The 27,631-nt window shown below is 44.2% G+C and overlaps 1 long non-coding RNA gene across 1 annotated transcript in view; it reads left to right on the plus strand.

The window, feature by feature from the left end:
• Positions 1-1,315: 1,315 nt before the first annotated feature.
• Positions 1,316-27,631, plus strand: part of LOC139761991 (uncharacterized) — a 78,448-nt gene continuing 52,132 nt past the window's right edge. The window contains exon 1 of the long non-coding RNA XR_011715658.1: positions 1,316-1,552. This is a non-coding gene — a long non-coding RNA (uncharacterized lncRNA). The remainder of the gene's footprint in view (positions 1,553-27,631) is intronic.

A 27,631-nucleotide genomic window follows, 5' to 3' on the forward strand; every position in this document is an offset into this window, starting at 1 on the left:
GATGTGTTGGAAATGAGATGTTTGAGGACAATATGTGGTGTGAGGTTGTTTGATGGAGTAAATAATGTAAGGGTAAGAGTGATGTGTGGTAATAAAAAGAGTGTGGTTGTGAGAGCAGAAGAGGGTGTGCTGAAATGGTTTGGACACATGGAGAGAAGGAGTAAAGAAAGATTTTAAAGAAGAAACAACGCAGACTTCGACTTCTTACTTGATGAAGCGACGCAGACTTCGACTCGTTTGTGTGTGTTATCACTTTAGTGCTATGCTGACCAAAATGATCAGTGTCTTAGCAAGGCTGGCACTACTGCCTTGGCGGGACACAGGGGTAGGAAGCAATAATGATGATATAAAACATTGGTCCGGCATCCTCTCTGGGTCGTTAATGGTTCTTATGGCTGTCAAAGCTCAGTAGGTGGGCAGTCATGCGTCACGGCAGTGTGGTCCGACCGTGAAATAAATCCTGAGGGCAGATGAGACACCATCGTCTCGGCTTTGTCCCTGGTGTAAAACTGCTGTGTGAAGGAAACAGAAGCCATTGAAAAGATGCAAGGGCACCCATGAGGAAGTTACAGTGTGAGAGAAAGAGAGGCAGACAAGCATATAGAAAGAAAATAGGACAATAGAAAAGAAGGGGGGGGGGGGTTTCCTTGACAAACCCTGAAAAGACCCTGGTGGAAATATTTCCAAACATTCCCCTAAGGAAAAAAGTTTGAAATTCACACACATCGGCTGTCACCTTCCTACCTGGGAAGCCAGTAATGCCCCTTGTTGCAGCTATGACAATCTGCTCAATACACAAGCACTGAACTTCTGTTCGTTCTTAAAATTTCAAGAATTACAACTCTTGAACAACAGCCTCAAGCCTGTCACTGAGTTATACAGGGTGATTCAAAATTATACCGACAAATCTTGACTATAGATAGAATATCAGAGACTAAATAACTATGCCACGTAGTCCGGATATTCGTAATTAAGCAATATCCGTAGCGTTGCAGCAGCGGAGTTATAAACTTAGTGATATGTGTAAATATATCGAAATAAGAACAGTTACACGGAAACAGGCAAATTGCAAAACATAGTCATGCTGTGACAACGATAAATCATAAACATATAACATGTGTCCAGGTGTATTTTGGACAGTATTATGGTGACCAACACCGTGTAGCACATAGTGAGCGTCAGTGATGTAGCGACCAACACTAGGAGTTGGTAATGCTGCATGAACGTGCATTAGCAGTCCGGGCCGCCAACCTGGCCAACACGTCAACTGTTTCTCTGTCACTGGCCGATCACTGCCTCATGGTACATACCCATCATATGGTCGGTCACAGTGTACCAAGACCTCCTTATCGTATGATGAGGTAATCATACTTGGCATGATACAGCATATCTAAGTCAGTAGCCGTTGTGATCACCGTATGGTTCACAAATGGTGGGTAACAACCAGTGTAGTTCGGGTTTCGACGCTTCGCAGGTCATACGAATCCCAGCAGGTGTCGACGTGCGGGTGGTATGCATCCAGGCGTCAGTTCACCTTGTGTCTCCCTGTCAGGTAGGTCAAACGTTCACATAGTAGTCATGTATAGATGACATTTGAGGGAGTGAAGGCGGGTTGAGGTTAGGTTGTAACCGCAATACCATACCACTGTATTGTTGGTATGCTTTAAATACTAGATGTGATTAGGTGACGATACGAAAATAACAGGTACAACGTAGCCAATGACAGTCCACTATTTCTGTAAAATGCCGTCAGTATCAAGATGTCAGTTGGTAAACAACGACCCAAACATAAGTACCAAGACGCAGCAGCGGCCAGTGAGGAGGGAGGTGAGGAGGGAAGTGAGGAGGGAGGTGAGGAGGGAGGTGAGGAGGGAAGTGGGGAGGGAAGTGAGGACGGTGGTGAGGAGGGAAGTGGGGAGGAAGGTGAGGACGGAGGTGAGGAGGGAGTGTTGATGTGTTCGGACATCATGAAGCATTACCAACTCTCAAACTGTTCGTTGCTAAATTGCCTCTATCTGATTACATACATGTATCTGCATTCACTGGATATGATATATAGTAATAGGTTCTCATATATCTGTCAAGATTTATCGGTTTCATTTTGAATCGGCTTTTATACAAGCCTTCAGCCTCCACCTCCCTGAACCTGACCAATACGGACATTTTTTTACTCCCAGGTATCAGTATGGCTTGCTTTTCTCCTTTGAAAACAATGCCTGCGAACCGCTGACTGTTTGTGTTAGAAACACTGGCCCTGGTTCCCACAGTCAAGCCATACACGCAACAAAACAGGTGTGGAACGTCTTTCGTGCCCCGTCACAGTCCTCGGCCTGAAGTGAACACAGAAGATGTATTCTTAAGTTTTCCTACTGGAATCTGGAGGTGCGTTCCTCGAGGTATCTTGCTGGGATCAGGAAGGGAGTTCTCGAGATGACTCCATGGGATCCGAAAATGTGTTTTCGAATTGTGTGGCTGTGATCCAGAAGTGTGTTCTCTGGTTGTTTCTCTGGGATCCGGATGTGCGTTCTCTAGTTGTCCCTAGGTAATCCGAAAGTGCGTTCTCGAGTTGCCTTCCTGGGATCCAGAAGTGCGTTCTCGAGTTTTCTGGCTAGGATCTGGATATGCGTTCTCAAGCTGTCAGGCTGGGATCAAGGAGTGCATTCTCGAATTGTCTAGCTGGGATCTGGGAGTTCGTTCTCGTGCCATTGTCCCATCTCCGTACCGCGACCTGGTCATCACGCCAGACCCATGCAGAACACCAGCTCCAGAACTTGTGTGCCGGTATCCCCGGGAATTTTATTGTGCCTCCCATGTTCGTCCTGTGGGCGGTAGCGCTAAAAGATCTCCAGAACCTTCCCATTACCCACCTACCTGAAGACCTGCGTCATGCACTGCTCTCCAACCAAGCTACCCCACCAGCCCCTGAACACTGTAATGAGGTGTGGAAGTAATTACCCAACTGCTAACTACCGCTTAAACGAGGCCACAAAACCAGCATCTCCATTAACTGACCGACCAATTAGATAGTCGAGTGTACCAGACGGATACGCTCTTGGGTGTGTGTGTGTTTGTTATTTCTCCTTCATTATTGTACGTTATAACACGAACTTAGTTAAACCTATTTCCTTTTGAGTTAGTGACTTGCAACTGCAACGCTGTTCTTAATCAAACACTGAAACATTTCAAATTTCCTGTCAGGGCCCCACAGACCATATGGCCTCTGTATGTACATATTTCTCCTCAGCATATGTCAACCTGGCTATGATAGAACGAGAGATCTACCTCAGGCCTCAACCCCCAGCAGAGACATCTCTGAACTAGACCCCAACAGAGAGACATGTTTGATCTCGACCTTCCCACAGAAAGATTTGTACCGCGAGAGATCTATCTGATCTCGATCCCAAAAGAAAGACATATATCGCGAGAGATTTTTCTGTTCTCGACCCCCAACAGAGACTTGTATCGGAAGAGAGTTCTCTCTAATCTCAACACCCCAGAACAGTAAGATATACCGCGAGCATTATGGTACTGACCACATAATACAGCTGATGGTACATCATTCTAGCCGTGCTAGACGGAGGGTCTTCCCTCCGAGTGCCACCGCATCTCGGCTGCTCACCAGGTCAAGTATCATGCCCTTCTACTCCCTTTACTTGTTACAGTCTGGTCCCTGCAGCCGCTCCGCGGGATGTCTTGTGTCGTCGTTACTCCGTGTGTTGAGAAGTTTCACATCATTGTGCTATGTCGGGGGTGAGGTAACAGATAGGAAGAAATTATTTTCAGGTCACAGGAGTGAACCTGTTAAGCGATCAGAGACGATCAAGCGGTTGTCGATCATACGGCTGGAAATCCAGAGCCCCTACAGTTTTGGTCCATCCTAATGGTTTCAGGTTACACGGTCACGTTGCCGGTTGGATAGTTCTCTTTCTTACATATTCTTGCCAGAATGTTGACAAGTCCACAGCGTCCAGTGTACACTGAGTATGACTGTTTACAGTTTCCTCAATAATCTTATTAGACCTTTAGTTGGCAGCTCAGGCCAGAGTAGACATATTCTGGAGAAGAAATTGATTTGCTCTTTCATTAATAGAGTATCTGATGCTTGGTCTGGCACAGTAAGCATTCTACAGGACTTTATGTATCGGGCAGCGAGGCACCGTCGTCAGGTACTAACGCTGCGGGTGTTGACGCCTCAGTCTTGCTCGCCTTCTTTCTTGCCTAAGTGAGCCAGGATTTTGAAGGAGTCGGAGAGCAAGGTGCTAAACATCACAAAAGTAAACTTGTGTTGCCAATAACGACACGGAACCGCCATGTAGCCAAGGACGACGCAAACGAGCAGCGTGAGGTAAGACTGATTATATCATCTAAAACCAGATAGAGGAGTTTCGCACCAGGAACTTTTCGTATCGTAAACTGTTTTCCAGGTGCCCAGGAAAGCTTGGCGGAGCTTGTGTAGACATCACTAGGACTATGTCTTATCTGGAGCATTCCCTGGGATCGGCATCGTATAACACCTTCTCCAAGAAGTTATACAGTAATTAATCGGTGAATCTTAATCGCAGGAGCGAGTCAAGCTCGTAAACCTGTGGCAGCAGTTGTTAATCCGGCCTGAGACGTTGGCGAAAAGTTTGAAAGACGTGCGTAACGGCCGTGTTGGCGAACTGGTTAGTGAGAACTCTCACACGTTTTGGTCGAAAACAAAAAACGGAACACTTGTGAAGCTGATCCGTTTTCTTTTATGCTTGTCCTCTATTTCCGGCGTTAGCGACGTAGCGCCAGGAACTAACGAAGTAAGGCCGCATACGCTCAAATCTAGCTGTCGTGTGCAGTGCACCGGAACCACAGCTCCAGATTTTCGTAGTTCGAGACAAGTGTATGTGGAGACAGTTGTGTAATACATTTTATCACTAATCTTGGTTAAGTTGATAAACATTTCCGTAATGAATCTACAGTATTCAGAGTACGCTCCTCGAGATGAGACATTACAACCACGGTGTGGCAGACGTAGCCAGACACCCGTGATGTCTATACATTTGTCTGTCCATCGACATATTTGTCACATCATCAGAGATTAAAGTCTGTGCTATCCCTACCGATATATATATATATATATATATATATATATATATATATATATATATATATATATATATATATATATATATTGTCCTGAGAGAAGGCAGTGTTACACATTATCGGTTACGTGTATGTATGTATGTCCAGCCTCGAACCCAGGCACTAGCCTGCTGTTCCTCGGCTTAGAAGCGACGGGCAGGACTACATCATCTTTTGTTCGTGTTCTCCTCGATCTCCCCTGGTAGTGTGAGAGAGTTTGTCGACCCATCAGATTCGTCGTGTGTGTGTGTGTGTGTGTGTGTGTGTGCGCGCGCGCGCACGTCAATGCAGTGATAGGTATGTACGTACAGTCCTCTGTATTGGCAATTAAACTAGGAGAGAACTGAATTGTTTTTCTCCACATCTACACCGTCTTCTTTTGGTACCACTGAGAGTGGTCATACAGCGGTGTGGGACACCCTCACTAACTGCTCACAACACCCCACGCCCCAGAACGCCGTATACACTTCTTCAAATAAAAGAAGAATCAACAGTCCAGTGTGCGGTCAAGCCACGTAATACTTGTGACGGCCCAGAGTGAGGTCGTCATGTAATACTTGTGACAGACGGGATGATAATGAACCTATGAACACACATTTGTTGGCTTTTCGACATCTGCTAAATCGTCGACGTATTGTCTGCGAATTACACAATCTCGGAGCGGCAGGGAACATGTCTTGCTCAATTTCATTCGTGAATGTAATCGGTGACTCAAAATCTGGGAGAATCAATGTGTAGCCAAATAGACGCGTCATCACCACAGCCGCAACACCTCACGACGTCTTTCAGTCTCGAAGAAAGGTTTGATAAAGATGTTTAAAAAAGGTGAAAGGACTCCCCATTGCCATTCCGGTAATCAAAGCATAATATCTACGATCGAATTCAGATTTTCGATCCATGATACTGAGTTTCAAAAACTCTGGTTCTCCGAGCTCTTCCTCGCAATGTGCAGCTGCGTATAATACTTCCCCGGATTGCCTAGCTCTTAATAATACTTCCAGGTACTGCCCAGCCATATGGATGATACTTTCTGACAGCCCAGTTGTGTATAACACCTTCCCCAGACTGTCCAGCTGTGTATAACACTTCCCCAGACTGTCCAGCTGAATGTGTTTCTTACCTACGCTGTTCGACTGCATAATTCACGACTGCTTCTATGATGATTTCAGAGGCAATGAGGACAAGCTAATCTTAAGAAAGGCGTCGCCCGCTACCTCATACACCTCGGTTTGTTCAGCGGCACTTTTTCCCTTGTGGCAAGACGTGTCAGGTTGGAGAGAAAGGCGAAACAGAGATGGACACTGACAGTGCACCACCATCCAACTGGTTGACACTAAGGCAGCGAGGAAGGCAGAGGGTTAGTCACCCTCTTCATAATTTTCTGTGAATCCGTTATTGTTGTTGCGATTGTTTTGTAACTCCAAGTCACAGGCGACCTCATATCCGCCTGTTAACAGAAACATATGGTAGTTTTTTCATATACCTATCGTGTTCCACTTTCCCCGTGGACTCGTTGGAATATATATATATATATATATTTATATATATATAGTAGAAGGCGACTACAGGGGACGGGAGCAGGGGGCCAGAAATCCTCCCCTCCTTGTATTTTTTTTAACTTTCTAAAATGGGAAACAGAAGAAGGAGTCACGCGGGGCTCATCCTCCTCGAAGGCTCAGATTGGGGTGTCTAAATGTGTGTGGATGTAACCAAGATGTGAAAAAAGGAGAGATAGGCAGTATGTTTGAGGAAAGGAACCTGGATGTTTTGGCTCTGAGTGAAACGAAGCTCAAGGGTAAAGGGGAAGAGTGGTTTGGGAATGTCTTGGGAGTAAAGTCAGGGGTTAGTGAGAGGACAAGAGCAAGGGAAGGAGTAGCAGTACTTCTGAAACAGGAGTTGTGGGAGTATGTGATAGAATGTAAGAAAGTAAATTCTATATTAATATGGGTAAAACTGAAAGTTGATGGAGAGAGATGGGTGATTATTGGTGCATATGCACCTGGGCATGAGAAGAAAGATCATGAGAGGCAAATGTTTTGGGAGCAGCTGAATCAGTGTGTTAGTGGTTTTGATGCACGAGACCGGGTTATAGTGATGTGTGATTTGAATGCAAAGGTGAGTAATGTGGCAGTTGAGGGAATAATTGGTATACATGGGGTGTTCAGTGTTGTAAATGGAAATGGTGAAGAGCTTGTAGATTTATGTGCTGAAAAAGGACTGGTGATTGAGAATACCTGGTTTAAAAAGCGAGATATACATAAGTATACGTATGTAAGTATGTATAAAAGAGATGTATAAAAGAAAGAGACAGGAGGTCAAGAGAAAGGTGCAAGAGGTGAAAAAAAGGGTAAATGAGAGTTGGGGTGAGAGAGTATCATTAAATTTTAGGGAGAATAAAAAGATGTTCTGGAAGGAGGTAAATAAAGTGCGTAAGACAAGGGAGCAAATGGGAACTTCAGTGAAGGGCGCAAATGGGGAGGTGATAACAAGTAGTGGTGATGTGAGAAGGAGATGGAGTGAGTATTTTGAAGGTTTGCTGAATGTGTTGGATGATAGAGTGGCAGATATAGGGCGTTTTGGTCGAGGTGGTGTGCAAAGTGAGAGGGTTAGGGAAAATGATTTGGTAAACAGAGAAGAGGTAGTGAAAGCTTTGCGGAAGATGAAAGCCGGCAAGGCAGCAGGTTTGGATGGTATTGCAGTGGAATTTATTAAAAAAGGGGGTGACTGTATTGTTGACTGGTTGGTAAGGTTATTTAATGTATGTATGACTCATGGTGAGGTGCCTGAGGATTGGCGGAATGCGTGCATAGTGCCATTGTACAAAGGCAAAGGGGATAAGAGTGAGTGCTCAAATTACAGAGGTATAAGTTTCTTGAGTATTCCTGGTAAATTATATGGGAGGGTATAGATTGAGAGGGTGAAGGCATGTACAGAGCATCAGATTGGGGAAGAGCAGTGTGGTTTCAGAAGTGGTAGAGGATGTGTGGATCAGATGTTTGCTTTGAAGAATGTATGTGAGAAATACTTAGAAAAGCAAATGGATTTGTATGTAGCATTTATGGATCTGGAGAAGGCATATGATAGAGTTGATAGAGATGCTCTGTGGAAGGTATTAAGAATATATGGTGTGGGAGGAAAGTTGTTAGAAGCAGTGAAAAGTTTTTATCGAGGATGTAAGGCATGTGTACGTGTAGGAAGAGAGGAAAGTGATTGGTTCTCAGTGAATGTAGGTTTGCGGCAGGGGTGTGTGATGTCTCCATGGTTGTTTAATTTGTTTATGGATGGGGTTGTTAGGGAGGTGAATGCAAGAGTTTTGGAAAGAGGGGCAAGTATGAAGTCTGTTGGGGATGAGAGAGCTTGGGAAGTGAGTCAGTTGTTGTTCGCTGATGATACAGCGCTGGTGGCTGATTCATGTGAGAAACTGCAGAAGCTGGTGACTGAGTTTGGTAAAGTGTGTGGAAGAAGAAAGTTAAGAGTAAATGTGAATAAGAGCAAGGTTATTAGGTACAGTAGGGTTGAGGGTCAAGTCAATTGGGAGGTGAGTTTGAATGGAGAAAAACTGGAGGAAGTGAAGTGTTTTAGATATCTGGGAGTGGATCTGGCAGCGGATGGAACCATGGAAGCGGAAGTGGATCATAGGGTGGGGGAGGGGGCGAAAATTCTGGGGGCCTTGAAGAATGTGTGGAAGTCGAGAAAGTTATCTCGGAAAGCAAAAATGGGTATGTTTGAAGGAATAGTGGTTCCAACAATGTTGTATGGTTGCGAGGCGTGGGCTATGGATAGAGTTGTGCGGAGGAGGATGGATGTGCTGGAAATGAGATGTTTGAGGACAATGTGTGGTGTGAGGTGGTTTGATCGAGTGAGTAACGTAAGGGTAAGAGAGATGTGTGGAAATAAAAAGAGCGTGGTTGAGAGAGCAGAAGAGGGTGTTTTGAAATGGTTTGGGCACATGGAGAGGATGAGTGAGGAAAGATTGACCAAGAGGATATATGTGTCGGAGGTGGAGGAAGCAAGGAGAAGAGGGAGACCAAATTGGAGGTAGAAAGATGGAGTGAAAAAGATTTTGTGTGATCGGGGCCTGAACATGCAGGAGGGTGAAAGGAGGGCAAGGAATAGAGTGAATTGGATCGATGTGGTATACCGGGGTTGACGTGCTGTGAATGGATTGAATCAGGGCATGTGAAGCGTCTGGGGTAAACCATGGAAAGCTGTGTAGGTATGTATATTTGCGTGTGTGGACGTATGTATATACATGTGTATGGGGGGGGGGGGGGGGTTGGGCCATTTCTTTCGTCTGTTTCCTTGCGCTACCTCGCTAACGCGGGAGACAGCGACAAAGTATAAAAAAAAAAAAAAAACGTATGTAAGTAGGAGAGATGGCCAGAGAGCGCTATTGGATTACGTGTTAATTGACAGGCGTGCGAAAGAGAGACTTTTGGATGTTAATGTGCTGAGAGGTGCAACTGGAGGGATGTCTGATCATTATCTTGTGGAGGCTAAGGTGAAGATTTGTATGGGTTTTCAGAAAAGAAGAGTGAATGTTGGGGTGAAGAGGGTGGTGAGAGTAAGTGAGCTTGGGAAGGAGACTTGTGTGAGGAAGTACCAGGAGAGACTGAGTACAGAATGGAAAAAGATGAGAACAATGGAAGTAAGGGGAGTGGGGGAGGAATGGTATGTATTTAGGGAATCAGTGATGGATTGCGCAAAAGATGCTTGTGGCATGAAAAGCGTGGGAGGTGGGTTGATTAGAAAGGGTAGTGAGTGGTGGGATGAAGAAGTAAGATTATTAATGAAAGAGAAGAGAGAGGCATTTGGACGATTTTTGCAGGGAAAAAATGCAATTGAGTGGGAGATGTATAAAAGAAAGAGACAGGAGGTCAAGAGAAAGGTGCAAGAGGTGAAAAAGAGGGCAAATGAGAGTTGGGGTGAGAGAGTATCATTAAATTTTAGGGAGAATAAAAAGATGTTCTGGAGGGAGGTAAATAAAGTGCGTAAGACAAGGGAGCAAATGGGAACTTCAGTGAAGGGCGCAAATGGGGAGGTGATAACAAGTAGTGGTGATGTGAGGAGGAGATGGAGTGAGTATTTTGAAGGTTTGTTGAATGTGTTTGATGATAGAGTGGCAGATATAGGGTGTTTTGGTCGAGGTGGTGTGCAAAGTGAGAGGGTTAGGGAAAATGATTTGGTAAACAGAGAAGAGGTAGTAAAAGCTATGCGGAAGATGAAAGCCGGCAAGGCAGCAGGTTTGGATGGTATTGCAGTGGAATTTATTAAAAAAGGGGGTGACTGTATTGTTGACTGGTTGGTAAGGTTATTTAATGTATGTATGACTCATGGTGAGGTGCCTGAGGATTGGCGGAATGCGTGCATAGTGCCATTGTACAAAGGCAAAGGGGATAAGAGTGAGTGCTCAAATTACAGAGGTATAAGTTTGTTGAGTATTCCTGGTAAATTATATGGGAGGGTATTGATTGAGAGGGTGAAGGCATGTACAGAGCATCGGATTTGGGAAGAGCAGTGTGGTTTCAGAAGTGGTAGAGGATGTGTGGATCAGGTGTTTGCTTTAAAGAATGTATGTGAGAAATACTTAGAAAAGCAAATGGATTTGTATGTAGCATTTATGGATCTGGAGAAGGCATATGATAAAGTTGATAGAGATACTCTGTGGAAGGTATTAAGAATATATGGTGTGGGAGGAAAGTTGTTAGAAGCAGTGAAAAGTTTTTATCGAGGATGTAAGGCATGTGTACGTGTCGGAAGAAAGTGATTGGTTCTCAGTGAATGTAGGTTTGCCGCAGGGGTGTGTGATGTCTCCATGGTTGTTTAATTTGTTTATGGATGGGGTTGTTAGGGAGGTGAAAGCAAGAGTTTTGGAAAGAGGGGCAGGTATGAAGTCTGTTGGGGATGAGAGAGCTTGGGAAGTGAGTCAGTTGTTGTTCGCTGATGATACAGCGCTGGTGGCGGATTCATGTGAGAAACTGCAGAAGCTGGTGACTGAGTTTGGTAAAGTGTGTGAAAGAAGAAAGTTAAGAGTAAATGTGAATAAGAGCAAGGTTATTAGGTACAGTAGGGTTGAGGGTCAAGTCAGTTGGGAGGTAAGTTTGAATGGAGCAAAACTGGAGGAAATAAAGTGTTTTAGATATCTGGGAGTGGATCTGGCAGCGGATGGAACCATGGAAGCGGAAGTGGATCATAGGGTGGGGGAGGGGGCGAAAATCCTGGGAGCCTTGAAGAATGTGTGGAAGTCGAGAACATTATCTCGGAAAGCAAAAATGGGTATGTTTGAAGGAATAGTGGTTCCAACAATGTTGTATGGTTGCGAGGCGTGGGCTATGGATAGAGTTGTGCGCAGGAGGATGGATGTGCTAGAAATGAGATGTTTGAGGACAATGTGTGGTGTGAGGTGGTTTGATCGAGTAAGTAACGTAAGGGTAAGAGAGATGTGTGGAAATAAAAAGAGCGTGGTTGAGAGAGCAGAAGAGGGTGTTTTGAAATGGTTTGGGCACATGGAGAGAATGAGTGAGGAAAGATTGACCAAGAGGATATATGTGTCGGAGGTGGAGGGAACGAGGAGAAGTGGGAGACCAAATTGGAGGTAGAAAGATGGAGTGAAAAAGATTTTGTGTGATCGGGGCCTGAACATGCAGGAGGGTGAAAGGAGGGCAAGGAATAGAGTGAATTGGATCGATGTGGTATACCGGGGTTGACGTGCTGTGAATGGATTGAATCAGGGCATGTGAAGCGTCTGGGGTAAACCGTGGAAAGCTGTGTAGGTATGTATATTTGCGTGTGTGGACGTATGTATATACATGTGTATGGGGGTGGGTTGGGCCATTTCTTTCGTCTGTTTCCTTGCGCTACCTCGCAAACTTTCTTCTTCCACACACTTTACCAAAGTCAGTCACCAGCTTCTGCAGTTTCTCACATGAATCAGCCACCAGCGCTGTATCATCAGCGAACAACAACTGACTCACTTCCCAAGCTCTCTCATCCCCAACAGACTTCATATATATATATATATATATATATATATATATATACATACACAGACGTATACATATATACACATGTACATAACTCATACTTGCTGCCTTTATACATTTCCGTCGCCACCCCGCCACACATGAAATGACACCCCCCCCCCCTCCCCCCGCATTCGCGAGGTAGCGCTAGGAAAAGACAACAAAAGCCACATTTGTTCACACTCAGTCTCTAGCTGTCATGTATGATGCACCGAAACCACAGCTCCCTTTCCACATTCAAGCCCCACAAAACTTTCCTTGCTTTACCCCAGACGCTTCATATGCCCTGGTTCATTCCATTGACAGTAAGTCGACCCTGGTATACCACATCGTTCCAATTCACTCTGTTCCTTGCACGCCTTTCACCCTCCTGCATGTTCAGGCCCCGATCGCCCAAAATTTTTTTTCACTCCATCCTTCCACCTCCAGTTTGGTCTCCCACTTCTCGTTCCCTCCACCTTTGACACGTATATCCTCTTTGTCAATCTTTCTTCGCTCATTCTCTCCATGTGACCAACCCATTTCAAAACACCCTCTTCTGCTCTCTCAACCACACTCTTTTTTTTACCACACATCTCTCTTATACTCTCATTACTTACTCGATCAAACCACCTCACACCATATATTGTCCTCAAACATTTCATTTCCAACACATCCACCCTCCTCTGCACAACCCTATCTATAGCCCATGCCTCGCAACCGTATAACATTGTTGGAACCACTATTCCTTCAAACATGCCAATTTTTGCTCTACGAGATAACGTTCTCCCCTTTCACACATTCTTCAACGCTCCCAGAACCTTCGCCACCTCCCCCACCCTGTGACCCGCTTCCTGGTTCCATCTGCTACTAAAACCACTCCCAGATATCTAAAACACTTCACTTCCTCAAGTACCTTCCAATTAACTTGTCTCTCAACCCTACTGAACCTAATTACCTCGCTCTTATTTACATTTACTCTCGGCTTTCTCCTCTCGCACAGTTTACCAAACTCAGTCGCCAACTTCTGCAGTTTCTCTGCCGAATCGGCCACCAGTGCTGTATCATCAGCGAACAACTGACTCGCTTCCCAAGCCCTCTCATCCCGTCGCCACCCTGCCACACATAAAATCGCGCCCCCCCCTCCTCTCCCCGCGCGCGCGTGAGGTACTGCTAGGAAAAGAAAACAAAGGCAACATTCGTTAACACTCAGTCTCTAGCTGTCATGTGTAATACACCGAAACCACACCTCCCTTTCCACATCCAGACCCCACAAAACTTTCCATGGTTTACCCCAGACGCTTCAAGTGCCCTGGTTCAATCCATTGACATGTCGATCCCGGTATACCACATTGTTCCAATTCACTCTATTCCTTGCACGCCTTTCACTCATGTATGTTCAGGTGACGATCGCTTAAAAATTTTTTTCACTCCATCCTTCCACCTCTAATTTGGTCTCCCACTTCTCGTTTCCTCAAACTCTGACACGTATATCCTCTTCGTCAATCTTTCCTCACTCATTCTCTCCATGTGACCAAACCTCTGCACTCTCAACCACACTCTTTTTATTACCACAAATCTCTCTCTTTTATATATATATATATATATATATATATATATATATATATATATATATATATATATATATATAGGGAGAAAGAATACTTCCCACGTATTCCCTGCGTGTCGTAGAAGGCGACTAAAAGGGGAGGGAGCGGGTGGCTGGAAATCCTCCCCTCTCGTTTTTTTTTTTTAATTTTCCAAAAGAAGGAACAGAGAAAGGGGCCAAGTGAGGATTTTCCCTCTAAGGCCCAGTCCTCTGTTCTTAACGCTACCTCGCAAATGCGGGAAATGGCGAATCGTATGAAAAAAAAAAAAAAAAAATATATATATATATATATATATATATATATATATATATATATATATATATATAAATCTTTCATACTCTTCGCCATTTCCCGCGTTAGCGAGGTAGCGTCAAGAACAGAGGACTGGACCCTCGAGGGAATATCCTCACCTGGCCCCATTCTCTGTTCCCTAATTTGGAAAATGAAAAAAAAAAACCGAGAGGGGAGGATTTGCAGCCCCCCGCTCCCCCCCCTCCCCTCCAGTCGCCTTCTGTATATATATATATACAACCACTAGGAAAATGAAACGCGTTAAGTTCCCAAGTACACTTGTGTAATGATCACATAGTCATGGGACATGCAAGAATAAGATAAAAGACAGAACACTCAGCTGATATACAAAGCAGAAACGTAGCGAAGACTCGATTGGTCAACAAGCGTTACCGGATGGTAGTGTTCGGGTTGGTGTGTCTGGGTTTGGCATCATGCTTATCATATGATTTTTATTATTTGGAAAAGAAAGAGAACTGCTTACAAATTTTTCCCACGACAAATTACCTAGTCTATAAAGACTTTCACTAATATTAAAGGTATATAAATCTGATCGTTGTGTTGGATATGTTTAATGGCATCAAATGGTATGCACGACTCGTGCTAGTGTGACTTTCCCTAGCCTCTCAGGTCAGGTGATGTGACGAGGGATCTCGTGAACCACTTGCAAGTCTCGAGATAAAAGGCTTTTGTAGTCTCGTTCCGTAGTGGATTGCGTTCTCGGCTGCCACGCGATAGGAAACGGGATCGAATCCACAACTCCCACAGTAAATCGTTATCATCCATTCCAAGTGTCTAGTGCATCATCAAGAGATTACATCGCATAATAATCAGACACATGAGGCTACAAGCCTTCACTGGTCAATTGTTATTGTTTATGAGGACGCGTTGCACAAGCTTGTTTTGCAAAAAATTCAATTTCTCTTGTGTATATATATATTATTATTATTATTATTATTATACTTTGTCGCTGTCTCCCGCGTTTGCGAGTTAGCGCAAGGAAACAGACGAAAGAAATGGCCCAGCCCCCCCCCATACACATGTATATACATACGTCCACACACACAAATATACATACCTACACAGCTTTCCATGGTTTACCCCAGACGCTTCACATGCCCTGCTTCAATCCACTGACAGCACGTCAACCCCGGTATACCACATCGCTCCAATTCACTCTATTCTTTGCCCTCCTTTCACCCTCCTGCATGTTCAGGCCCCGATCACACAAAATCTTTTTCACTCCATCTTTCCACCTCCAATTTGGTCTCCCTCTTCTCCTTGTTCCCTCCACCTCCGACACATATATCCTCTTGGTCAATCTTTCCTCACTCATCCTCTCCATGTGCCCAAACCACTTCAAAACACCCTCTTCTGCTCTCTCAACCACGCTCTTTTTATTTCCACACATCTCTCTTACCCTTACGTTACTCACTCGATCAAACCACCTCACACCACACATTGTCCTCAAACATCTCATTTCCAGCACATCCATCCTCCTCCGCACAACTCTATCCATAGCCCACGCCTCGCAACCATACAACATTGTTGGAACCACTATTCCTTCAAACATACCCATTTTTGCTTTCCGAGATAATGTTCTCGACTTCCACACATTCTTCAAGGCCCCCAGGATTTTCGCCCCCTCCCCCACCCTATGATCCACTTCCGCTTCCATGGTTCCATCCGCTGCCAGATCCACTCCCAGATATCTAAAACACTTCACTTCCTCCAGTTTTTCTCCATTCAAACTCGCCTCCCAATTGACTTGACCCTCAACCCTACTGTACCTAATAACCTTGCTCTTATTCACATTTACTCTTAACTTTCTTCTTCCACACACTTTTCCAAACTCAGTCACCAGCTTCTGCAGTTTCTCACATGAATCAGCCACCAGCGCTGTATCATCAGCGAACAACAACTGACTCACTTCCCAAGCTCTCTCATCCCCAACAGACTTCATACTTGCCCATCTTTCCAAAACTCTTGCATTTACCTCCCTAACAACCCCATCCATAAACAAATTAAACAACCATGGAGACATCACACACCCCTGCCGCAAACCTACATTCACTGAGAACCAATCACTTTCCTCTCTTCCTACACGTACACATGCCTTACATCCTCGATAAAAACTTTTCACTGCTTCTAACAACTTGCCTCCCACACCATATATTCTTAATACCTTCCACAGAGCATCTCTATCAACTCTATCATATGCCTTCTCCAGATCCATAAATGCTACATACAAATCCATTTGCTTTTCTAAGTATTTCTCACATACATTCTTCAAAGCAAACACCTGATCCACACATCCTCTACCACTTCTGAAACCACACTGCTCTTCCCCAATCGATGCTCTGTACATGCCTTCACCCTCTCAATCAATACCCTCCCATATAATTTACCAGGAATACTCAACAAACTTATACCTCTGTAATTTGAGCACTCACTCTTATCCCCTTTGCCTTTGTACAATGGCACTGTGCACGCATTCCGCCAATCCTCAGGCACCTCACCATGAGTCATACATACATTAAATAACCTTACCAACCAGTCAACAATACAGTCACCCCCTTTTTTAATAAATTCCACTGCAATACCATCCAAACCTGCTGCCTTGCCGGCTTTCATCTTCCGCAAAGCTTTCACTACCTCTTCTCTGTTTACCAAATCATTTTCCCTAACCCTCTCACTTTGCACACCACCTCGACCAAAACACCCTATATCTGCCACTCTATCATCAAACACATTCAACAAACCTTCAAAATACTCACTCCATCTCCTTCTCACATCACCACTACTTGTTATCACCTCCCCACTTGCGCCCTTCACCGAAGTTCCCATTTGCTCCCTTGTCTTACGCACTTTATTTACCTCCTTCCAGAACATCTTTTTATTCTCCCTAAAATTTAATGATACTCTCTCACCCCAACTCTCATTTGCCCTTTTTTTCACCTCTTGCACCTTTCTCTTGACCTCCTGTCTCTTTCTTTTATACATCTCCCACTCAATTGCATTTTTTCCCTGCAAAAATCGTCCAAATGCCTCTCTCTTCTCTTTCACTAATACTCTTACTTCTTCATCCCACCACTCACTACCCTTTCTAATCAACCCACCTCCCACTCTTCTCATGCCACAAGCATCTTTTGCGCAATCCATCACTGATTCCCTAAATACATCCCATTCCTCCCCCACTCCCCTTACTTTCATTGTTCTCACCTTTTTCCATTCTGTACTCAGTCTCTCCTGGTACTTCCTCACACAGGTCTCCTTCTCAAGCTCACTTACTCTCACCACCCTCTTCACCCCAACATTCACTCTTCTTTTCTGAAAACCCATACAAATCTTCACCTTAGCCTCCACAAGATAATGATCAGACATCCCTCCAGTTGCACCTCTCAGCACATTAACATCCAAAAGTCTCTCTTTCGCACGCCTGTCAATTAACACGTAATCCAATAACGCTCTCTGGCCATCTCTCCTACTTACATAAGTATACTTATGTATATCTCGCTTTTTAAACCAGGTATTCCCAATCATCAGTCCTTTTTCAGCACATAAATCTACAAGCTCTTCACCATTTCCATTTACAACACTGAACACCCCATGTATACCAATTATTCCCTCAACTGCCACATTACTCACCTTTGCATTCAAATCACCCATCACTATGACCCGGTCTCGTGCATCAAAACCACTAACACACTCATTCAGCTGCTCCCAAAACACTTGCCTCTCTTGATCTTTCTTCTCATGCCCAGGTGCATATGCACCAATAATCACCCACCTCTCTCCATCAACTTTCAGTTTTACCCATATTAATCGAGAATTTACTTTCTTACACTCTATCACATACTCCCACAACTCCTGTTTCAGGAGTATTGCTGCTCCTTCCCTTGCTCTTGTCCTCTCACTAACCCCTGACTTTACTCCCCAGACATTCCCAAACCACTCTTCCCCTTTGCCCTTGGGCTTCGTTTCACTCAGAGCCAAAACATCCAGGTTCCTTTCCTCAAACATACTACCTATCTCTCCTTTTTTCACATCTTGGTTACATCCACACACATTTAGGCACCCCACTCTGAGCCTTCGAGGAGGATGAGCACTCCCCGCGTGACTCCTCTTCTGTTTCCCATTTTAGAAAGTTAATACAAGGAGGGGAGGATTTCTGGCCCCCCGCTTTCAAAATCATTCTCTTCATATTTCCATACAATTTCAACACAACCTCTTCTGCTCTTTCAACCACACTTTTTATTACCACACCTCACTCCAACCCTTTTATTACTAACTCGTTCGAACCAACTTGCACATTTCATTTCTAACGTATCCACCCTTTTCTGCACAGCCTCGTATTCATAACTTCAAACATACCCATTTTTGTCATCCCAGATAACTTTCTTTCCACACTTTCTTCCAATAACCTTCGCCTTCTTATTCACACTATGACTCTCTTCAGCTTCCATGGTTCCATTCGTTGCCAAGTCCACTCCTAGGTATCTAAAACGTTTCACTTCATCCACTCTTTCTCCATTCAAACTTACATCCCAAGTAACCTGTCCCTTAACCCTGTTAGGCCTAATAATCTTGCTTTTATTCACATTTACTCTCGACCACTTCTTTTCACACACAGCCAAACTCGACCACCAACTTCTGCAGTTTCTCATTCGTATCTGCCACCAATGCTGTATTATCGGCACACAACAACTGACTCCCTTTCCAGGCCCTCTCATCCCTCATAGACTGCATACTCGCCCCAAGACTCGCATTTACTTACCTCACCACCCCATCCATAAACACAATGAACAGCCACGGCGACAGTACATACCTCTGCCGCAGACCAACCTTCACATGGAACCAATCATTCTCCTGTTTTCCTACTCGTACACAAGCCTCACACCCTTGATAAAAACTTATCACTGCTTCCAGCAGCTTACCTCCCACACGGTATATTCTTAAGACCTTCCACAAAGCATCCCTAACAACCCTATCATATGTTTCCTCCAGATCCATAAATTCAATATACTAACCCATCTGTTTCTCTTGGTATTTGGAGGAAGTGAAGTTTTTTAGACACCTAGAAGTGGACATGGTATCAAATGGAACCATGAAGAAGAAGGTTCCTATTGCAGTGAGGAATGTGTGGAAAGAAAGATCATTATCTGGGAGGGCGAACATTGGTGTGTGTGAAGTTATGGTGGTCCCAACAAAGTCGTATGGATGCAAGGCATGGGCTGTGGATGAGGATGTGCGGAAGAGGGTGAAAGTATTGTAAATGAAATGTTTGAAGACTGTCTGTCGTGTGAGGTGGTTTGATCGAGTGAGTATTAAAATGGTAAGGGAGAGGTGTGGTTGAGAGCAGAAGAGGGTGTGCTGAAATGGTTTGGACATATAGAAAGACTGAGTGAGGAAAGGTTGACAAAAAGGATGTAAGTGTCGGAGGTGGAGGGAACATTACCAGAGTTTAAGGTGGGAAGATCGCGTCTAAACCTGGATCTGGTCTTCCCACACAGCGGCCTTGGAACTGAAAACGTTACCTGTGGACCTCCGCTTGGGAGAGCCATCATCGAGTCTACTTGATATGAACTATACAGTAAAAGATAAAGTACTTACAAACTAAAATATCGACCAAAATGGTAGGTAGTACAACGAGGGAAATACTATAATGGTTTGATAGATGAAGCAAGGAACATGGAGACGCGCTGTGAAGTAGATATATGGAGTCACATACAACTGAAAGACACAAGAGATCAAGAGAAGACATTAGCAAATTAGACCTGGAACAAGTGAGATATGAGGGAAACATAGTTGTGCAAATCTAAAGAAATACAAAATCTTATTTCACAGATTCATAAGGTACAAACTGACTCGCATGAAATAAAGATCAAATCACTGATACCAGAAAACTGAACGGAAAAGTTATTGATGCAAATTGTGTAGGTCAGAAGGCGAATACAACGTTCCAGAGTGTTCATACTCGAAGACCCAGAGGTAGACAGCTGCCTCCAACCACAGATGATAATGTCCAAAATGAAATACTGAAGTAGATCCAGAGGAAGATGAGGAAGGTCATGAGGGATGTAGACCCTCACAACAGAGCTCGTGGTCCAGATGGTTTCTCATCATCTGTCCTCGCAGAGTGCAGCGTCCAGACCATCGTCACACCTTTGGCGATGTCTTTTAGAATCTTCCTTAAAAAGAAATATGTCGAATCAAAATGGAAGAAAGCCAGTGTAGTATCAGCACTCAAAACAAATGACGGTAGAGTAGCCTTGCATAACATAGGTCAGTATGACCAACAAACTTGACGTGCAACATGCTACAAAACAACACCAGGAGACAGGACATAATGTGGCTTCAGAAAGGGAATAGAATCTTGCATGAACGAGCTGGATTTCTGTAAACCAGTCGACAGCTTCTCGTAAAAACACGAATGGGAGGGTACATTGTATATCCTTGGACTGCCACAGGGCCTTTTATACTATTCATACCCCATCAGTAGACTACTGACGATCAAGGATGAACTACTCAAATGGAGCGATGTTGCCTAACCAGATGTGGACAGAGAACTTCTGTCAGGGGAGAGTTTTCGGCCTGGGCCACGGTAATAGATGGGGTCCCTCAGGGCTCAGAGCTGCTGGAGTCATCACCGTTTTTAGTCTATCTAAATGATTTACCAAAAGAGTCGGACCCGTACCTAAATATTTAAATCTATGTAAATAATTTACCAAAAGAGTCGGACCGTACCTGAATATGAATGTTGATAATGCTAAAAATATTCATGAATCTAGTATAAGACCAACGTTGGAGTCTGTTCAGATCCCCTTGTAAGTTACTGCAGTCCTCATTACCTTTGCATCATCTGCAAACATCCAGATAGGAGTCTATACCTTCAGGCAAGTCATTACAGAGACTACTAAGAGTACAGGACCTTGTGGCACTCGGCTGGTCATACTGACCCATCTGGAATGGGCTCGTCTGACGTGCGCCCTCTGTGTCCTTCCACATACATAATCTGTCAATCGAAGGATTTTCTCTTATACCTGCTTGGTGATCTACCTTCATAAGCAGCCTCTCATGTGTGCGTGCATGTGTGTGTAATTACCTATTTGTACTGCACTGGGGGGAAATTTATACTAGTGGGGCCCCATCTCTGGAGCAGATGTGTGTGTGTGTGTGTGTGTGTGTGTGTGTGTGTGTGTGTGTCAGAGGAATAAAAACAATGTTTCTGTAGAATCAGATTAAAAAAAAAAATGATCCATATTAACATACGCTTAGGGTAATATCCTACCTTGAGGTTTGCCAACTTGAACGGAGAGTCACAGCAGCTACTGCGGGAGGAACCAGCACTCCCTCAGGCTATGCCCCAGGGGTAGGGGCGCCCTCCTGGGGATATGAGGCTTGAGTGAGTGTCCCCGTCACCTTGGCTGAAGCCCTCCTTCCCTCTCCCCCCTCACCGCCCCCAACCCCACCCTACGTATTGCCTCACTGAACGTGGCTCTTAATCTCTTTTCTCCCCCCCCCCCCCCCCCCCGCCCTCCCCGCCCCCTGAACCATCAGCAAGCTCTATCTCCACATCCCTCCCCCAACCCACCACCACACCTCCTCACCTTTACAAGACCGGTCTCGACAACTCAGAGGAAGCCTGCAAGTCTACTTTAGTCATCATGATAAGTTCCTGTACTCATTTCCTTATATATATATATATATATATATATATATATATATATATATATATATATATATATATATATATGATTTATTTATTTCATTATACTTTGCCGCTGTGTCTCGCGTTAGCGAGGTAACGTAAGGAAACAGACGAAAGAATGGCCCAACCCACCCACATACACATATATATACATAAACGCCCACACACGCACGTATACATAGCTATACATTTCAACGTATGCATATATATACATACAGACATATACATATATACACATGCACATATTCATACATGCTGCCTTCATCCATTTTCGCCGCCACCCGCCACACATGAAATGACACCCCCTACCCTCGCGTGCGCGCGAAGTAGTGCTAGGAAAAGACAACAAAGGACACATTCGTTCACACTCAGTCTCTAGCTGTAATGTGTAATACAACGAAACAGCTCCCTTTCCACGTCCAGGCCCCACAAAACTTTCCTTGCTTTCTCCCAGACGCTTCACGTGCCCTGGTTCAATCTATTGACAGCACGTCGACCCCAGTATACGACATTGTTCCAGTTCTCTCTATTCCTAGCACGCCTTTCACCCTCCTGTATGTTCAGGCCCCGATCGCGTAAAATCTTTTTCACTCCATCTTTCTACCTCCAATTTAGTCTCCCACTTCTCGTTCCCTCCACCTCTGACATATATATATCCTCTCTGTCAATCTTTCCTCACTCATTCTCTCCATGTGACCAAACCATTTCAATACACCCTCTTCTGCTCTCTCTACCACACTTTTTATTACCACACATCTCTCTTACCCTTTCGTTACTTACACAGCATATTGTCCTCAAACATCTCATTTCCAGCACATCAACCCTCCTCCGCACAACCCTATCTATCGCCCATGCCTCCAACCATATGATATTGTTGGAACTATTCCTTCAAACATACCCATATTTGTTCTCCAACATAACGTTCTCGCCTTCGACACATTCTTTAACGCTCCCAGAACCTTCGCCCCACCCCCCACCCTTGACTCACTTACGCTTCCATGGTTCCATCCGCTGCCAAATCCACTCCCAGATATCTAAAACACTTCACTTCCTCCAGTTTTTCTCCATTCAAACTTACCTCCCAATCTACTTGTCCCTCAACCCTACTGAACCTAATAACCTTGCTCTTATTCACATTTACTCCCAGTTTTCTTCTTCCACACACTTTACCAGACTCAGTAACCAGTTTCTGCAGTTTCTCACCCGAATCAGCCACCAGCGCTGTATCATCAGCGAACAACTGAATCGCTTCCCAAGCCCTCTCTTGTCGCTGTCTCCCGTGTTAGCGAAGTAGCACAAGGAAACAGACGAAAGAATGGCCCAACCTACCCACATACAGAAACACACACACACACACACACACACACACACACACACACACAGTAGGGTTGAGGGTCAAGTCAACTGGGAGGTGAGTTTGAATGGAGAAAAGCTGGAGGAAGTGAAGTGTTTTAGATATCTGGGAGTGGATCTGGCAGCGGATGGAACCATGGAAGCGGAAGTGGATCATAGGGTGGGGGAGGGGGCGAAAATTCTGGGAGCCTTGAAGAATGTGTGGAAGTCGAGAACATTATCTCGGAAAGCAAAAATGGGTATGTTTGAAGGAATAGTGGTTCCAACAATGTTGTATGGTTGCGAGGCGTGGGCTATGGATAGAGTTGTGCGCAGGATGATGGATGTGCTGGAAATGAGATGTTTGAGGACAATGTGTGGTGTGAGGTGGTTTGATCGAGTAAGTAACGTAAGGGTAAGAGAGATGTGTGGAAATAAAAAGAGCGTGGTTGAGAGAGCAGAAGAGGGCGTTTTGAAATGGTTTGAGCACATAGAGAGAATGAGTGAGGAAAGATTGACCAAGAGGATATATGTGTCGGAGGTGGAGGGAACGAGGAGAAGAGGGAGACCAAACTGGAGGTGGAAAGATGGAGTGAAAAAGATTTTGTGTGATCGGGGCCGGAACATGCAGGAGGGTGAAAGGAGGGCAAGGAATAGAGTGAATTGGAGCGATGTGGTATACCGGGGTTGACGTGCTGTCAGTGGATTGAATCAGGGCATGTGAAGCGTCTGGGGTAAACCATGGAAAGCTGTGAAGGTGTGTATATTTGCGTGTGTGGACGTATGTATATACATGTGTATGGGGGTGGGTTGGGCCATTTCTTTCGTCTGTTTCCTTGCGCTACCTCGCAAACGCGGGAGACAGCGACAAAGCAAAAAAAAAAAAAAAAAGAAAAAAAATATATATATATATATTATCCCTGGGGATAGGGGATTAAGAATACTTCCCACGTATTCCCTGCGTGTCGTAGAAGGCGACTAAAAGGGGAGGGAGCGGGGGGCTGGAAATCCTCCCCTCTCGTTTTTTTTTTAATTTTCCAAAAGAAGGAACAAAGAGGGCCAGGTGAGGATATTCCAAAAAAGGCCCAGTCCTCTGTTCTTAACGCTACCTCGCTAACGCGGGAAATGGCGGATAGTTTAAAAGAAAGAAAGAAATATATATATATATATACATATATATATATATATACATATATATATATATATATATATATATATATATATATATATATATATATATATATATATATATATATATATATATATATGTATGTATAGGTCCTAGCATCGTCTCTTCGATGTATATCAACTGACTTATATTTCTTTTGTGTCTCCCCTGATGATATGATTATTACACTAAAGTGCACTTGGGAACATATCGCGTTTCATTTTCTCAGTGGACTCATAAAAATATATATATATATATATATATATATATATATATATATATATATATTTTCTATCGAGGATGTAAGGCATGTGTACGTGTAGGAAGAGAGGAAAGTGATTGGTTCTCAGTGAATGTAGGTTTGACGCAGGGGTGTGTGATGTCTCCATGGTTGTTTAATTTGTTTATGGATGGGGTTGTTAGGGAGGTAAATGCAAGAGTTTTGGAAACAGGGGCATGTATGAAGTCTGGTGGGGATGAGAGAGCTTGGGAAGTGAGTCACTTGTTGTTCGCTGATGATACAGCGCTGGTGGCTGATTCATGTGAGAAACTGCAGAAGCTGGTGACTGAGTTTGGTAAAGTGTGTGAAAGAAGAAAGTTAAGAGTAAATGTGAATAAGAGTAATTAGGTACAGTAGGGTTGAGGGTCAAGTCAATTGGGAGGTAAGTTTGAATGGAGAAAAACTGGAGGAAGTAAAGTGTTTTAGATGTCTGGGAGTGGATCTGGCAGCGGATGGAACCATGGAAGCGGAAGTAGATCATTGGGTGGGGGAGGGGGCAAAAATCCTGGGAGCCTTGAAGAATGTGTGGAAGTCGAGAACATTATCTCGGAAAGCAAAAATGGCTATGTTTGAAGGAATAGTGGTTCCAACAATGTTGCATGGTTCCGAGGCGTGGGCTATGGATAGAGTTGTGCGCAGGAAGGTGGATGTGCTGGAAATGAGATGTTTGAGGACAATGTGTGGTGTGAGGTGGTTTGATCGAGTAAGTAACGTAAGGGTAAGAGAGATGTGTGGAAATAAAAAGAGCGTGGTTGAGAGAGCAGAAGAGGGTGTTTTGAAATGGTTTGGGCACATGGAGAGAATGAGTGAGGAAAGTTTGACCAAGAGGATATATGTGTCGGAGGTGGAGGGAACGAGGAGAAGTGGGAGACCAAATTCGAGGTGGAAAGATGGAGTGAAAAAGATTTTGTGTGATCGGGGCCTGAACATGCAGGAGGGTGAAAGGAGGGCAAGGAATAGAGTGAATTGGAGCGATGTGGTATACCGGGGTTGACGTGCTGTCAGTGGATTGAATCAGGGCATGTGAAGCGTCTGGGGTGAACCATGGAAAGCTGTATAGGTATGTATATTTGCGTGTGTGGACGTATGTATATACATGTGTATGGGGGTGGATTGGGCCATTTCTTTCGTCTGTTTCCTTGCGCTACCTCGCACACGCGGGAGACTGCGACAAAACAAAAAAAAAAGATAATATATAATATATATATATATATATATATATATATATATATATATATATATATATATATATATATATATATATTTATTTATTTTTATTTATTTCTATTTATCATACTTTGCCGCTCTCTCCCGCGTTAGCGAGGTATCGCAAGGAAACAGACGAAAGAATGGCCCTACCCACTCACATATACATGTATATATACACACACAGACATATACATATATACACTTGTACATAATTCATATGTCTGCCCTTATTCATTCCCGTCGACACTCCGCCACACATGAAATAACGACCTCCTCCCCAAGCATGTCCGCGAGGTAGCGCTAGGAAAGGACAACAAATACTACATTCAATCACACTCAGTTTCTAGCTGTCATGAATAATGCACCGAAACCACAGCTCCCTTTCCACATCCAGGCCCCACAGAATTTTACATGATTTACCCAAGACGCTTCACATGCCCTGGTTTAATCCATTGACAGAACGTCGACCCTGGCATACCACATCGTTCCAATTCACTCTATTCCTTGCACGCCTTTCACCCTCCTGCATGTTTAGGCCCCGATCACTCAAAATCTTTTTCACTCCATCATTCCACCTCCGATTTGGTCTCCTACTTCTCCTCGTTCCCTCCACCTCTGACACATGTATCCTCTTTGTCAATCTTTCCTTACTCATTCTCTCCATGTGACCAAACCATTTCAAAGCACCCTCTTCTGCTCTCTCAACCACACTCTTTTTATTACTACACAGCTCTCTTACCCTTTCATTACCTACTCGATCAAACCACCTCACACCACATATTATCCTCAAACATCTCATTTCCAGCACATCCACCCTCCTGCGCACAACTCTATCTAAAGGATACACCTCGCAACCATATAACATTGTTGGAACCACTATCCCTTCAAACATACCCATTTTTGCTTTGCAAGATAACGTTCTCGACTTTCACACATTCTTCAACGCTCCCAGAACTTTCGCCCCCTCCCCCACCCTATGATTCACTTCTGCTTTCATGGTTCCATCCGCTGCCAAACCCACTGCCAGATATCTAAAACATTACACTTCCTCCAGTTTTTCTCCATTCAAACTTGCCTCCCAGTTGACTTGTCCCTCAACCCTACTGTACCTAATAACCTTGCTCATATTCACATTTACTCTCAGCTTTCTTCTTTCACACACTTTACCAAACTCAGTCACCAGCTTCTGCAGTTTCTCACCCGAATCAATCACTAGCGCTGTATCATCAGCGAACAACTGAGTCACGTCCCAAGCTTTCTCATCCACAACAGACTGCATACTTGCCCTTCTTTTCAAAACTCTTGCATTCACCTCCCTAACAACCCCATCCATAAACAAATCAAACAACCATGGAGATATCACACACCCCTGCCGCAAACCAACATTCACTGATAACCAATCACTTTCCTCTCTTCCTACTCGTACACATGCCTTACATCCTCGATAAAAACTTTTCACTGCTTCTAACAACTTGCCTCCCACACCATATATTCGTAATACCTTCCACAGAGCATCTCTATCAACTCTATCATATGCCTTCTCCAGATCCATAAATCCTACATACAAATCCATTTGCTTTTCTAAGTATTTCTCACATAATTCTCAAAGCAAACTCCTGATCCACAAATCCTCTAATACTTCTGAAACCACGACTGCTCGTTCCCCAATCTGATGCTCTGTACATGCCTTCACACTTCTCAGTCAATACCCTCCCATATTAATTTCCCAGGATAATACTCAATCAAACTTATACCTCTGTAATTGAGCCACTCACTCCTATCCCCTTGCTTTGTACAAATGGCACTATGCATGCTTCCGCAAAATCCTCAGGCACCTACTGCTTTTTACTTTTACAAAGGAATGGAACAGGGTGAAGGGGGCCAAGTGAGGAAGATTTCCTTCTTTAGGCTCAG

Source organism: Panulirus ornatus, chromosome 42, assembly GCF_036320965.1.
Source record: "Panulirus ornatus isolate Po-2019 chromosome 42, ASM3632096v1, whole genome shotgun sequence".
Taxonomy (NCBI): domain Eukaryota; kingdom Metazoa; phylum Arthropoda; class Malacostraca; order Decapoda; family Palinuridae; genus Panulirus; species Panulirus ornatus.